Source organism: Adiantum capillus-veneris, chromosome 17 (assembly GCF_014529385.1).
Source record: "Adiantum capillus-veneris isolate H3 chromosome 17, ASM1452938v2, whole genome shotgun sequence".
Lineage (NCBI taxonomy): Eukaryota > Viridiplantae > Streptophyta > Polypodiopsida > Polypodiales > Pteridaceae > Adiantum > Adiantum capillus-veneris.
The window spans coordinates 84,504,127-84,519,452 of record NC_140947.1 but is presented as its reverse complement, the minus strand read 5'-3'; the positions used below and the strand labels follow the sequence as shown (position 1 = coordinate 84,519,452).

Below are 15,326 nucleotides of genomic sequence, written 5' to 3'. Positions count from 1 at the left end.
AGAGATTGTACTTGATGTAAAATTGAAAGGCGACTCCATCCCACTTGATGAAATCGAGTATTTTTGTTTATTCAATTTTCTTGAAAGAACTGAATGATGATTAAAAATCGAATATGTTAGACCTTGAAAAAAGAACGACAAGATTTTCTGCAACCTCAGGCTGACTGTTTCCCTGAGGGTTTACCAGGCGAGTTGCCTCCTTCACATCCTGAAGATCACACAATCGATTTGATTCCCGGTAGTACATCACCAAATCGGCCACCTTACAAAGTTAGCCGAGCCCAAAATGAAGAAATAATGGACCATAACAGATTCTCCATTCTGAGGATTGATGATAAACTCGACAGACTTTTGGGTTCCGGTTATTATTAGATCAAATTGCTCTTAGAGACGTCTCCAAGACAGCTTTCAGGACGACTTTTGAGTTTGTATGAATATTTGGTGATGCCATTTGGCCATACGAATGCTCTAGCTACATTCAACCACATGATTATAAGATTTCCAGAGAGTACCGATCGTTTTTGGACGCTTACTTTGACGACATTATCGTCTTCTCCAAGAATGAAGCAAAACACAGACACCACCTGTTGTAGGTTTCCCACGCACTGCGGAAGCATAAATTGGTTATGAATGCAAAAAAGAGCGAGTTTTTTCTTGTCTAAGATAAATTTCTTGTGATACATTGTCTCAGCAGAAGGGGTTAGATAGACCCGGCCAAAATTGAGACTATTTGTGACTGGCCTGATTTGAAGAATGTTCACGAAGTTCGAAGCTTTCTGGACTTGTGCTCATATTATCGGTGGTTCATTCAAAAATTTGCAAAGATAGCTTCTCCTTTGCATGTACTGACTCAGAAAGAGGTTCCTTTTACTTGCAGCCCGACAAAGATTGTAGCCTTTCAGACTCTCAAGGAAAAGTTGACTACGGGACCACTGTTGGCCTTGCCAGACTTCCAAAAGTCATTTGACGTTTGCTCTGATGCTTGTGGTCGCAGTATGGGAGAAACTTTGATAAAAGAAGGCCATGTCATAGCTTACGAGAGCAAGATGTTTTCACATCCTGGACAGGTTGCACAGATTTATGAGAAAGAGCTTTTGGCAATTATCCATGCTCTTACGCAGTGGCGACACTATCTACTAGGAGCTGACTTTACCGTCTTCGCAAATCATCAGAGTTTATGCTACTTGTCGCAGAAGCACTTTTCGGAAAAGTAGATTCGGTCGGCTAACATCTTGTCACAGTTTCATTTCTAGATAGTCCATGTTCAGGGACAAAAGTATTTAGTGGCAGATGTGTGTCTAGAAAGCCCTTGAGTCTGACTATTTCCGCAATACATCATCGAAGCTTTGAAGTTATGATTGATCAGTACACCATCGATCCTGATTTTGCAACCATATGCGACAGTTATTTAATGCAAAAAATGGTGTTGTTGTCACACAGCCTTTGAGGAAAAAGATTTTGACAGAGTGCCGTTGTCCTCCTTTTTCAGGCCACCACGGCATAGATACCACCTTGAAGGGTGTTGAGTGTTACTTTTACTGGACAAGGCTCAAAAAGGATGTGGACGAGTTTGTTTGCAGTTGCTTAGTATGCCAAAAGGTCAAGTTGATAGGCATAAGGCACACGGACTTCTACAACCTTTACCCATACCCTCCCGCCCTTGGAAAAGCATTGCTATGGATTTCATTTTTAATCATCCCAAAACCCATAGTGGGCATGATGGGATTTGGACATTCATTGACAAATTTAGCAAACAGGCCCACTTTGTGAGGTGGGAAGAAGCAACCTTGGTGTGAGAGCAAGGCCGCCAAGGGGTGCGGCCCGCAGGGAAGAGTATAGCTCGGGTAAGAGAAGATCCTTCTCTAACACAGATTGCAAGCTAAAGAAGAATCTCAAGAACCCAAGAACCCAAGAATCCAAGAACCACAAGAACCCAAGTTCCTCGTGAACGTAAGAACCCAAGACTTCAGTGTATGGTCATCACCCGAAGCAGAATGGATACTTCGCATGGAGGTGGTGAGCATGGAAGTGGCGAAGAAGAATTTTCCCCACCACAAGGCTTTTCCGACCCTCCCCCTTCCCCATCTACGCCAAGGATTGTACCAAAATCCAATGGAGGCTTTGTTCAAGTTGACGATGGACATGATGTCACAACAAGAAGTGAATCACGCTGCCTTGGAGCGCGAGCGCGAAGAAAGAAAATCAATCTTGGATCGCGAGCACGAAGAGCGCAAAGAAAGAAAGGAAATCTTGGATCCCGAGCGCGAAGAAAGAAAAGCGAAATTGGATCGCGAACACGAAGAGAAAAGAGCGGCCTTGGAGTTAGAGTGTGACACGCTGAGAGTCCAACGCATTCAAGAGTTGGTCCTACAGGTACTCACCTCAAAACCCGAGTTGGCCAAAGATGTTGGTGGTTCATCCAGTGGTGCAAGCCGAGATTCGGACTCCAACAACCCCGTCACCGAGAAGTTGACATTCAGTAAGGATGATGGTAAGATGGATGCTACTGTTATTCATTCTTGGTTGCATCAATTTAATGCTTACTTTGTGACAACTAAGAAGACAAGAAATAGTAAAATTTTGACGGCAGCCATGTACCTCGCCAGTGATGCCATTAATTGGTACCACGCATGGCGAGAGGCACAGTTGGCCGCACACCTAGAGGTAGCCGATGAATATGCGCCTCTTTCCTTCAATTGGGCTGACTTCCAAGACAAGCTCAAGGTGCGGTTTATGCCACCACAATACCTAGCACCGTTGAAGGACGATTGGTGCGGTCTCAAGCAAAATGGTATATCAGTTATGTTTTTCTCTAATTGTGTTTTGCACCTTGGCACCTAATTACGCAAATCGGATGATGAGCACAAGGAGGAATTCTTTTATAAATTGGACGAGTATATCAAGTATGATGTTGAGGTACTCGACCCCATCGATCTCAACAAGGCGGTAGTGATTGCTTTCGTGCAGGAGATGAAGCACAATAAGGGAAAGCCGAAGGAGAACAAGACTTCTCAAAGTACCACTCAGACTTCTCAGAACCCTCAGAATGGTAAGAATGGTAACTCTTCTAACCAATCTTCCTCTAGTCTCTCAGAAAAGAACTCTCAAAATGAACATAAGGGTAAAGCTAACACAATTGCTAAACCTAAGCTCACTCTAGATGGAAAAGCAGAAAAAGGAATTTTAGGAGGATACATCACGTTGGAAGAACAAAGCATCTATTCTAAGTAAGGTCGTTGTTATCATAAAAAGAACATGTCCTAAGCTTGACTCTAATGAATCTAAAGAATCCACAGAACCCACTTCCTCTGTCAATGCAATAAATGACAACACGAGTGTGACCCAAGTTTCTTATGATCCTCCCATCGATGAGTCTCTCATTAAGTGTTATGGTCATGTGACAGGTCAGCATTTTTTCATATTGTTTGACCCAAGCAGTATGCATGATGTGATTAGTGTCTCTCTTGTCGAAAGAGCCCGCTTGGAGGTTAGCAAGACATCTCCTCTTGAGGTGTCGGGATTCGCTCCCGGTATGGACTCTCTCATTACACGAGAATGCCTTGGTGTGTTGTTTATAGTTCAACAAGTGTCCTTCCGCATAATATTTTTAGTATCTCCTCTCTCAGGATATGATATGATTTTGGCATTCGATGGTTTCATGAGCATAACCCTCTCATTGATTGGACGGAAAATACGTCCACTTTCAATGCCAAAAGTGACTCTCCTATTGTCATTCGTAGGGAGAAAGTTGTTCATTCTTCATCTCTCATTTCTAATGTGCAGGCGAAGATTGAAAAGAATCAAGAGAAGGAGACTCTCTCAGTCTTGTATTCTCCAAAACATGACACACATGATTTGCATGATCAAGATGTGATTATTCACAAGCATGATGATTTGCATGATCTAGATGTGATTATTCACGAGCATGATGATTTGCAGGATAAGGATGTGATTGTTCACAAGGATGATGGTTTAGTTGATACTTTTTCTAGTGAAGCTAACCTCATTGCAGATTCAATCAATCACGAAGAACCGATCTTGGCTCTCGAGTCGAGGTCCAAAGAACCCCCACAGGAAGTATTATGTGTTCGAATAATTAGTCAGCACGCATTGTTCAAGTGGTTCATTCGTAATGCTTTCCTATATTTTAGTCACCGTCATTATGTGATCCTTTTTTCTAGGCATGCGATATTGTACGATGAACACGTTTCACTCATGAATGAGCACGGATGTACTAATTACTCATGAAAAGATGAAATGTTTGCATTCAAGGAATTCACATTCCATGTCTCTTCCTTGGCATACACAATATCAGAAAGAGCACAAGAAGGATTGAGCATCAAGCATCGGCATTTCCATTGTGATTTGCCATAGTTGATAGATTTAGATTAGAAAGACCAATTTCAAATGCATTGTTTGCGTGTGTTTGATGAACGGTTTGGAACTCCGTCTCTTTGTTCATCTACATTGCATGCACAGTCTTTAAAGAAGACTAGAATTTTTCCAGTCACTTTACATGGAATGGGTATGTTCATGTTTTTGTGTTGGAAGTGGTTTCAGGAATTTTCCTCCTTGGAGATTCTTGAAGAAGGTAGATGCATGACTATAGACGAAGTTGAAGCATTGAAGTAGCCACAGATGACTTTGTGTCGCTTTCGGCATGGCCCAGAGAAGAAAGCACTAGAGACCTTTATGAAGTTCAAGTATCACACGACCCACACATCAAAGTGGGCCGGCGAAGAGTCCTTTTCAAGATTCCGGACGTTGTTGGCGATCTCCCTCGACACCATACAATTTGGTACCAGTACCTCACTTTAAAAAGGAGGGGATGTCACGTGCACATCTAACCCTATGTGTCGGTGGACAAGCTACTTCATGTCTAGGGTTCAGTCAGCTTAGGAATAGGAAGTGTTCTAGCACTTTTGTGAGTCTGTTTGCAGACCTTGCATGTCGAGGCACTTAGAGTAGATCATATCCTATGGTTGCACATAGCATGATCATCAGCAGTACCATCATATTACAATTAGAACCCATCAGGATCATTTTTACAGTGCACATACCTAATTTCCCTATTTTAGCCAATTTTCACTTATTATTTACAAGCGACTTTGTTGGGAAACTGGGTGGGCAAATTGACTATGAATATGTATAAGAAAAGCTAGCGCTATCACTTTCTGGCAGAAGAGACGGCAGGGACCAAGTGTCCAATAGAGCACCTTCTCAGCAAGACTCCCGTGCAGTCAACCTAGCGTTTTCAGCCATCAGAATTAGCCTCGCATTTTTCTCAAGTGTAGATCAGTCCCAGCATTTTGGCAATTGCAGATCAGCCTTGCGTTTGCAGTTTTCCTAGCATTTTTTGCAACAGACACAAACTCAGCCCTAGCGTTTTTGGGACAACAATGAGCCTAGCGTTTTTGCAGTTCCTTGGTGACAGGACACCTTGTTAGGAAATAAGACGTAGCTAAATAGATAATTGAGTAGATTACTTAATGGAGAGAGACATATTTATATACACGAGATTATAGAGTAGAGAGAGAGAGAGAGAGAGAGAGAGAGAGAGAGAGAGAGAGAGAGAGAGAGAGAGAGAGAGTACACACGATATACATGGTTCACCCAATGTGGGCTACGTCCACGGGAAAGCAGCCGCTCAATGGCTTTAGTACTTCAAAACAAGAAGTAGTTTACAAAGGGATTATACCCTTAATGGAGCTCCCGCCTTGCTTCACTCTCACCACCTCACACTCACCTTGTTGCATCAACTTCACACTATGAAATGTGTGTAGAAATGGCCTCCTTTTATAGGCCAAAAGGGTTGCCCTCTCTTATGAGAGACAGCCATGTGTAGCCGCCCTTGTGCGAATAAGTCCAAATCGGACCCTCCAATCCGTCCATGTGTGGCCGCCCTTGAGAAGACAAGTCCGCTTTTGAATTCGGCCACCAGCCATTGAATTCGGCCACCGGCCACCGGCCATTGACTTCCGACTACCGGCCACCGGCCATTGACTTTCGACCACTGGCCATTGACTACTGGCCACCGGCCAACCGACTGGTTGTTTTTCGACCACTTTCTGGCCGCTGTCCGGCCATAATATTCCGGCGAAAACGAATATTCCGACGAAAAAAAAAAGTCTCGGGGGCCTCCGCCTCCGAGGCCTTTAAAGTTGCCCCTGATTCTTGTCCGTGAAAATTTTGGTTTCCGTTGAGTGATTTTCCTTCACGCACGATGGCTTCTCCTCATAATGGGGGCCTTACAAATGTGCGCTTTTTCCACAGAAAATTACAAGGGTAAATCAGGCTCCATACTTAACAATCTCCCACTTGGAGACTGATCTCCAAACCAAACCTGTGACTGCTTTCCATTCTGGCTTCTTATCCTTGAATGCCGATTCAAGATGAGCAAAAGCTCAACTTCTCCTTGTTGACCACCTTTGTAAACATGTCTGCAGGATTTTCACTTGTATGCACCTTTCCTAGCTTTAGTTGTCCCTCTTCCAAAAGAGTGCGTATGAAGTGATATCTCACCTCAATGTGCTTTGTCCTTGAATGAAAGGCTGAGTTCTTCGCAAGATGGATAGCGCTTTGGCTATCACTATACAAGACACAATTGTCTTGTTTGAATCCAAGCTCTTCTAAGAATCTGTGAAGCCACATAATTTCTTTGCTTGCCTCCGTCATTGCTACATACTCTGCTTCCGTGGTAGAAAGTGAAGCCACTTTCTGCAGCTTTGAAGCCCAGCTTACTGCTGTGCCTCCAACCGTGAACACATAGCCAGTAGTGCTCCTTCGAGTATCTTTGTCACCTGCCATATCTGCATCAGCATACCCTTTTAGAAAAATATCAGTTCCTCCAAAATACAAAGCATTTGTTGTTGTCCCTTTTAGATACCTAAGTATCCACTTCACAGCTTGCCAATGCTCTTTACCTGGGTTGTCCATGAACCTACTCACAACTCCCACTGCATGTGCAATGTCTGGCCTTGTCCAGACCATAGCATACATTAGAGAACCTACCGCTGCAGCATATGGAACTTTAGACATATAGGCTATATCCTCTTGTGTCTTTCGACACATATCCTTCGTTAGTTTAAAATGACCAGCCAAAGGTGTTGAAACTGGTTTTGCATTTTGCATTGCAAACCTTTCTAGTACCTTCTTGATGTAATCTTCTTGAGATAGCTTTATTGTCTTCTTCGTCCTGTCCCTTGATATTTTCATACCAAGTATCCTCTTTGCAGCACCTAAATCTTTCATTGAAAAAGATTTGGACATCTCCTCTTTTAGGTCTTTGATATCCTGGATGTTAGCACTTGCAATCAACATGTCATCAACATACAACATTAGGATGATGAATTTCCCATCTCCCAAATTCTCCGTGTAGACGCAGTGATCCGAGTTGCATCTTGTGAATCCATGATCCAACATCCATCAATCAAACTTCAAGTACCATTGTCTTGATGCTTGCTTTAAACCATACAAGCTCTTCTTTAATCTGCAAGCCATTTTCTCCTTACCTTTTACTTCATACCCCTTTGGTTGAAGCATGTAGATTTCCTCCTCTAAGTCACCGTGAGGGAATGCCGTATTTACATCCATTTGCTCGAGATTTAGATCATGAGCAGCCACAAGGCGTAAGACAAGCCTAATTGAGTTCATTTTTACAACAGGAGAAAATATTTCATTGAAGTCAATACCTTTCTTTTGAGAAAAACCTTTTACCACAAGCCTAGATTTGTACCTTTTCTTCCCACCTTCTTCTTCCTTTAGCTTGTACACCCATTTGTTTTGAAGTTCCTGCTTACCTTTAGGCAACTCAACCAACTCCCATGTTTGGTTGCGATGTAGTGAGTCCATCTCCACTTGCATGCTCTTCGTCCATTCTTCTTTGGATTCATGTTGCATGGCTTCTTCATATGATTCCGGCTCTCCAGAATCTGAGATCAAGAGATGGTTGAAGGAAGGAACAAACCTTTCTGGAGGTCTACTTGCTCTTGTACATCTTCGGGGAATAGGTTGAGGCTCCTCATTTGGTTGACGTTGTTGCACATTGTCACCGTTTGCAATCCTTGAGTCTTCACCGTCCTCAAGCTCCATGTACTCATCACCTATTTCTTTTGTTTGTTTTCTTTCCAAGTAATCTTTGTACATAATTTTTTCATTAAAAATTACATCCCTACTCCTTAAGATTTTACCATCTTCAGGATTCCATAGGCGATACCCAAAGTCTCCTTCTCCATAGCCAATGAAGAAACCCTTTTTGGACTTTGCATCTAAGTTTGATCTTAGGCTTCTATCTATGTGCATGAAAGACTCACACCCAAACACTTTGACAAAAGCATAATTTACCGGTTTACCTGTCCATGCCTCTTCTGGAACTCCCTCATCCAATGCCGTTGAGGGTGACCGATTGATTAAGTACACAGACGTACTTACAGCTTCCGCCCAAAGCTCAAGTGGTAGGCCTGCATGTAGCCGCATGCTTCGTGCTCGTTCCATGATTGTCCTGTTCATCCTTTCCGAAATCTCATTTTGTTGAGGTGTCCTTGGGGTTGTCCTTTGCCTCCGAATTCCATTGCTAGCACAAAAGCTTTCAAAAGCTTGGCTACAATATTCGCCTCCATTGTCGGATCTGAGGCATTTAACCTTAGTACCTGTTTCATTCTCCACAAAGGCTTTCCACCTTTGAAATATGGAAAATACATCGGATTTATTCTTCATGACATAAACCCATGTTTTTCTAGTCGCATCGTCTATGAATGTTACATAGTACAATGAGCCACCAAGTGATGGTGTACTTGCAGGACCCCAAACATCAGAATGAACCAACTCAAGTTTTTTATTTTTTCTTTCATTTCCTGATTTATGAAATTTTACCCTCTTTTGTTTACCATAAACAAAATCTTCACAGAACTCTAAGTCCACTTCTTTCAAACCTGGTAAAAGCTTCTTTGTTTGAAGGATTTGCATTCCTTTGGCACTCATATGCCCAAGTCGGTAGTGCCACACCGCACTGTCAACTTTTGTAGTTGCTGCACAAGCTGAAGGTTGAGTGCTAACAGTACACAAGTAAAGTGTACCGACTTTTTCACCCTTGGCAACCACCAAAGATCCCTTTGAGATCTTCCACCGTTTGTTTCCGAATGCAATTTTGTGACCTTCATCGTCCAATTGTCCTGTAGAGATCAAATTTTTGCGAAGAGAAGGAACATGCCTAACATCTTTAAGTTTCCATTCATTTCCGTTAGCAGTTTTCACAGAAACTGTACCTTTGCCGACAATCTCACAAGCTTCATCATCTCCCAAGTATACATACCCAAAATTACCTTTGGTGTAGTCTTGGAAATGTTGCTTGTGTGGTGTCGCATGGAATGAAGCCCCGGAATCTACTATCCAAGAATTAGACACATTGTCTAATGAGAGAATTAGAGCATCTTGCTCTACTTTACCTGCCACATTGGCCTCCGATGTTGGCTTGTTGTCTTGAGACTATGTCTCCTTCTTCTTCTTGGACCAGCAATCCTTCTTGACGTGGCCCTTCTTGCCGCAGTTCCAACATTCAAGAACTGACTTTGTGCGTGACTTGCTCCGCCTTGAGCGATCATGACCCTTTTGGTTTTTGAACCTCTCCTTAAGCCTTCCTCTTGTTTCCACTGATAGTGCAGCACTTGATGATTCTCCTGTGCTTCTCCTTCGCATTTCCTCGCTTAGGAGAACACCCACAACATCATCAAACTTAAGAGTATTTGTGCCAGAGATAGAATTACTTACAGCCATCACAAGGCTGTCCCAACTATCCGGTAGAGATGATAGTATAAGGAGAGCTCGCACTTCGTCATCGAAATTGATTTTCACTGATCGAAGTTGACTTATGTTTGTGTTAAAGTCATTTAGGTGTTCTGCAACTGAACCATTCTCTGCCATCTTTAGATTGAACAAGTGCTTCATAAGAAATACCTTATTGGATGCCGATGGTTTCTCGTAGAAGTCGTCAAGTGACTTCATCAAGTCCTCCGTGGTCTTCATCTCCGAAACATTGAAGGCCACCGTTGACGCCAAGCTTAACCGGATTGTTCCCAGTGCCTTTCGATCAAGGACAATCCATGCTTCATCTGCCATTGTTGTGGGCTTCTTCTTAAGACCGCCTAGTGGCAAATAGAGGTCCTTCTGGTAGAGATAGTCTTCAATCTGCATCTTCCAATGTTGGTAGTTTTTGCCGTTGAACTTCTCAATCTTGAGCTTCCCTTCCTCCGCCATAACTCCCACTCAATTCAAGGAATCCTTTACTTGAGATAATTTAGCTACGAGCAAACCTTTCTCTGATACCAGTTGTTAGGAAATAAGACGTAGCTAAATAATTAATTGAGTAGATTACTTAATGGAGAGAGACAGAATTATATACACGAGATTATAGAGTAGAGAGAGAGAGAGAGAGAGAGAGAGAGAGAGAGAGAGTACACACGATATACGTGGTTCACCGAATGTGGGCTACGTCCACGGGAAAGCAGCCACTCAATGGCTTTAGTACTTCAAAACAAGAAGTAGTTTACAAAGGGATTATACCCTTAATGGAGCTCCCGCCTTGCTTCACTCTCACCACCTCACACTCACCTTGTTGCATCAACTTCACACTATGAAATGTGAGTAGAAATGGCCTCCTTTTATAGGCCCAAAGGGCTTCCCTCTCTTATGAGAGACAACCATGTGTAGCCGCCCTTGTGCGAATAAGTCCAAATCGGACCCTCCAATCCTCCCATGTGTGGCCGCCCTTGAGAAGACAAATCCGCTTTTGAATTCGGCCACCGGCCACCGGCCATTGACTTCCGACTACCGGCCACCGGCCATTGACTTCCGACCACCGGCCATCGGCCATTGACTACCGACCACTGGCCAACCGACCGGTTGTTTTTCGACCACTTTCCGGCCGCCGTCCGGCCATAATATTCCGGCGAAAAAAAAGTCTCGGGGGCCTCCACCCCCTAGGCCTTTAAAGTTGCCCCTGATTCTTGTCCGTGAAAATTTTGGTTTCCGGTGAGTGATTTTCCTTCACGCACGATGGCTTCTCCTCATAATGGGGGCCTTACAAATGTGCGCTTTTACCACAGAAAATTACAAGGGTAAATCAGGCTCCATACTTAACACACCTAGTAGCATCAGAGTTTTGCATTTGCAGCATATAGACACCGCAGAACAGTCCCCCAAACCTCGCAGATCTCACCTTCCCGCAGTAGATCCTTGTCGCAGGGTCAGATCAGCGAGCGTTTGGAGATTCAGCCCGCTATAGTTTTTTTCATACACGTCCGATTGGGCAATCTGGCTTCCGGCCACGTCCGTGTCCGCGTATGATTGCAGCATGATTGCCGTTTCCAGACGTGAGCAGGGCGATTTTGACGAGCTGGCAAAATTTCCCCCAAATTGTCAATGGTGCCCCCAAAACGTTTCTGCATGAGTTTATTAAAAACTGCAGCGGTGCTGTTTCTGCACACAGAGACTCGCTTGAGGCTTGAGAGTCGAGACCGCGAGCCAGGAGCCCTACCCACACACTCTCCAACGCGCGGCTGATTCTTCACCTACGTCCTCTGTTACCCGTGGGCCGTGGGCTGCTCTTGAGTCTTGACTTGTGAGGCCTCCACTTTGTCAAGGTTTGCAGTGTGCACCTTGCAAGTTTGCAGAATCCAGATGGGCCAAGTGAAGCGTCCCAAATGGCAGTATGTAGAACAATTGAAGCCTCAAAAGAAAGGGAAATTTACATGTAAATGCAAGTATTGTGGGCTTACTTGGGACGGCGGTCCCTCCCATCTTGTGCACATTTATTGTCCCTCTCTGGCTATGGTGTAGGCCCATGTGAAAGTGTGCCAGAGGACGTCAAAGAGGTGGTCACAAGATTGCATGTAGATGTACAGAATGATGGGAAGGACCCAAATGCATTTGTAGATGCCTTGGTGGATGATTTGGGAGGTAATGCCTCTCTATCTCAAGGAGGTGCCTCAGGCTCAATGAGTATACATGCATCAGGGAGTGCTCATGTAAGTGCCACTGGGACTTCGGCTTCCAAATCAAATGTGGGGTCCTCGAGCAAGAAGAGGAAGGTTTCACAAGGGCCTTTGGCAAGTGCATTTAGCTTGCAAGCACGCAAGCAAGCATATCAAGCCTTGCGGAGGTTTTTTTATGCAGAGGACATTCCTGAATGGAAAGTGCGGAGTCCTTTCTTTTTGGAAATGGTCAAGGCAATTGGACAAGTTGGTCCATCTTATGTGCCTCCCACATACAATGCTTTGCGCACCACAACGTTAAATGATGAGGTCAAATGCATTGGTCATGAGATCATGGGTGTGCGCGAGAAATGGAAAAAACATGGATGCACAATTGTATGTGATGGATGGTATGACACTAGACGTAGGTCTATCATTAACTTTCTTGCATGCTCTATACATGGTTCTGTGCTTTTGAAATCTGTGGACACATCTGGGGAGACAAAGACATCAGAATTTGTTTTCAAGCAGCTTAAGGATGTGATTATTGGGGTAGGACCCTCCAATGTTGTGCAGGTATGCATGGACAATGCAACTAATTGTGTTGGGGCCGGGAAAATGGTGGAAGAGACATGGAAACACATTTTTTTCACGAGATGTGCATGCCATTGCTTGGACCTCGTGTTTGAGGATATTGGGAAGCTCCCTTGGATTGCAAAAATTCTTGAAGATGAAACAAAGGTTGTCACATTTGTCACAAGGAAGTCCACTGTCTTGGCATTGTTTCGAATGCTTAGCAAGAAGGAATTGTTGAAGCCATCAGCCACTCGATTTGCCTACTACTTCATCATGTTGGCTAGTCTTGTGGATGAGAGATGTATGCAAGGTGTGAGTAGGCTTATGATTGATGCAAAATTTGTGAAAATGAAGGCATCCAGGACTGCAAAGGCCATAGTGGTCTTGGAAATCGTGTTTAATGCATCCTTTTGGCAAGAGGCCAAGTTGATTTTGAAGATTTGTGCTCCCATCTTGAAGATACTTCATTTGGCTGATAGGGAAGGAGCCACCATGGGGCTTGTGTATGAGCTTACGGATCGCATGGTTGAGAAAATTCAAAACATGCAAGGTATTGATGCGGCAAGGATGCAAGAGATCAAGGAAGTATGCGTTGATAGATGGAATATGATGCACACACCATTGCATGTTGTGGGATACTTGTTGCATCCTAGATGGCAAGGAAGAGGGCAATTCAATGATAGTGAGGTTCATGATGGGTGGATGACATTTTTGGACAGGTATACCAAGGGTGATTTGACCATGCAGGGTACACTCATTGATGAGTTGGAAACTTTCCTCACTGAAAGAAATTCATTTGCTCATCCTATTGCAAAGGATCCAAAGAGAATGCAAGAGGGTGTAAAATGGTGGGAGACTTTTGGGGCTTGCATGCCCACATTGCAGACTCTTGCACTTAAGGTGATTTCTCAAGGGACATGTGCCTCTCCATGTGAGAGAACATGGGAGCACCTTCTCTCTCATTCACACCAAGAGAAGAAATAGGATACTTCCTGCTCATACCGAGAAGCTTGTCTACATACACACCAAGTTGAGGCTCTTATGCAAGATCAAAGAGCGCGGCTATGAGAGAATGGAGGTGACATTGGAGATGCTTAACAAAGAGAAGGATGAGGAGCGCTTGCTTGAGTTGCAGGAGATTCAGGAGGCTATTTCACAGAGCACTGATGATGTTATGGAGTCTCTTCCGATTAGCATGCCCACTGATATTGGTACTTCATGCTCCGTTGTTGAGGATGAGGCTTGGGATGAGGATGAGGATGAGGATGATGAGGGTGATGATGAGGATGATGATGAGGAGGTGGCCTTTGAGGAGAGTTAGAGCTCATTGCATTTTTCTCTAGCCTCGGTCCTGACTCCTCTTAGCTCTACTTATGTTTTGGATTCACTATTTAGCATCAAGCGGCTGGACTCCACCCTCTAGGCTCTATTTATGTTTTGTCATTTGAATTTTGGAGTACTCAATATACAGCCTTGTTGGTTTTGGAGGCTCCATATTTTTCCATCTCCTTCTTTGCTGTAGCCTCTAGTATGATCATGATTCATTGATGTATCTATTGATCAGAGATCTTGATCTGTTTCTTGGCTCCCGACTCCTTGATTTAGCTAGATTCTACATTTCCTATGATGTTTTAATGCATTATGTGGCTTTGGGTTGCTCTCTAGAGTCTAGTGTTTTAAATTTAATTTCTATTTGTTATGATATATATATATATATATATATATATATATATACACTAATTTTTTAGTGCCGTATGGTATTCCACATATGGAATCTTCAGGGGGTCTGAATCGGGCTTATATTGGGCTTCCATACCCGCCCAAGTGAGACGCATGGTTGCCGCATGAAAAAACTATGCAGCCCGCTATTCGCAGATTTCAGCATCTGCGTCTTCAGCGCATCGTCGTCGAATTACCGTCGTCATTGACATAGAGTCAAAATTTAGCAGATACAAGATTTGCAGATTTCAGCCCATAGAGTTTTCAGTTTTCAGCCCGTCTCATCGTCGTCGACATCGTCGGCAAGTCCATAGCATTGTAGAGATTTGTGCAATCAATAGTAGACCGCTCTCGCCATAGAGAGTGGGGCCTTTGGAGGAGGGTTTGACAACATTCTGCCAAGGTACAACTTCTGAGGATCTAACTCTCTCCGAGACTGTGCATCCAAATGCTCCCTCAAGAGTGGCCCTTTGGGCACTTATAAACGTACAAGGGATGCCCAAAAGCACTAATATCCAAAAGCAGTGGACCAAAAGCTAGCCCCCAAATCTACCAAAAACAGCAGCGCAAATCACCAAATCCATACACAGTGCCACATGGCAGCAGCCTATGCAATTTGTTGATTTCACAGCCCTTAGGCTTTTGATCAGTAGGATTTAGGCCCCTCGGTCGGTGCTCCATAAGTTGGATAGGGTTAGGTTTTTTTATAGAAAACCCTAATCCTTTCTGTTTAGGCCCCTCGGCCACACTTTTCGGGTTCAGTTCCACTTGTCCTCTGGGCCAATTCTCTCCACTTGGACGCGCCACATCATCACTTTATGACATTCCCCCCTCTTCAAAGAATTGTAATCGCCCTCGATTACACCTGCAAAACAACCAAAGAAGAGGAACTTTCTTCAGTAGACAGTGACTATGTACTCGAGCACCAGACTCCAAAAATCCAACACTTTCACAAAGACACCAGTCACTGATCAATCACATTTCTGTCGAGGGTCTCAATAGAAATCATGATTATTGTAACCATTAAGCAATCACATTCAGACCGCGCTAATCTTTTCACAGATG

General features: G+C 43.8%; 1 pseudogene; it reads left to right on the top strand.

Annotated features, from left to right (window-relative positions):
* The first annotated feature begins 11,673 nt into the window (after positions 1-11,673).
* On the top strand, positions 11,674-14,090 carry LOC147437602 (uncharacterized; annotated as a pseudogene).
* The last annotated feature ends 1,236 nt before the right edge of the window (positions 14,091-15,326 follow it).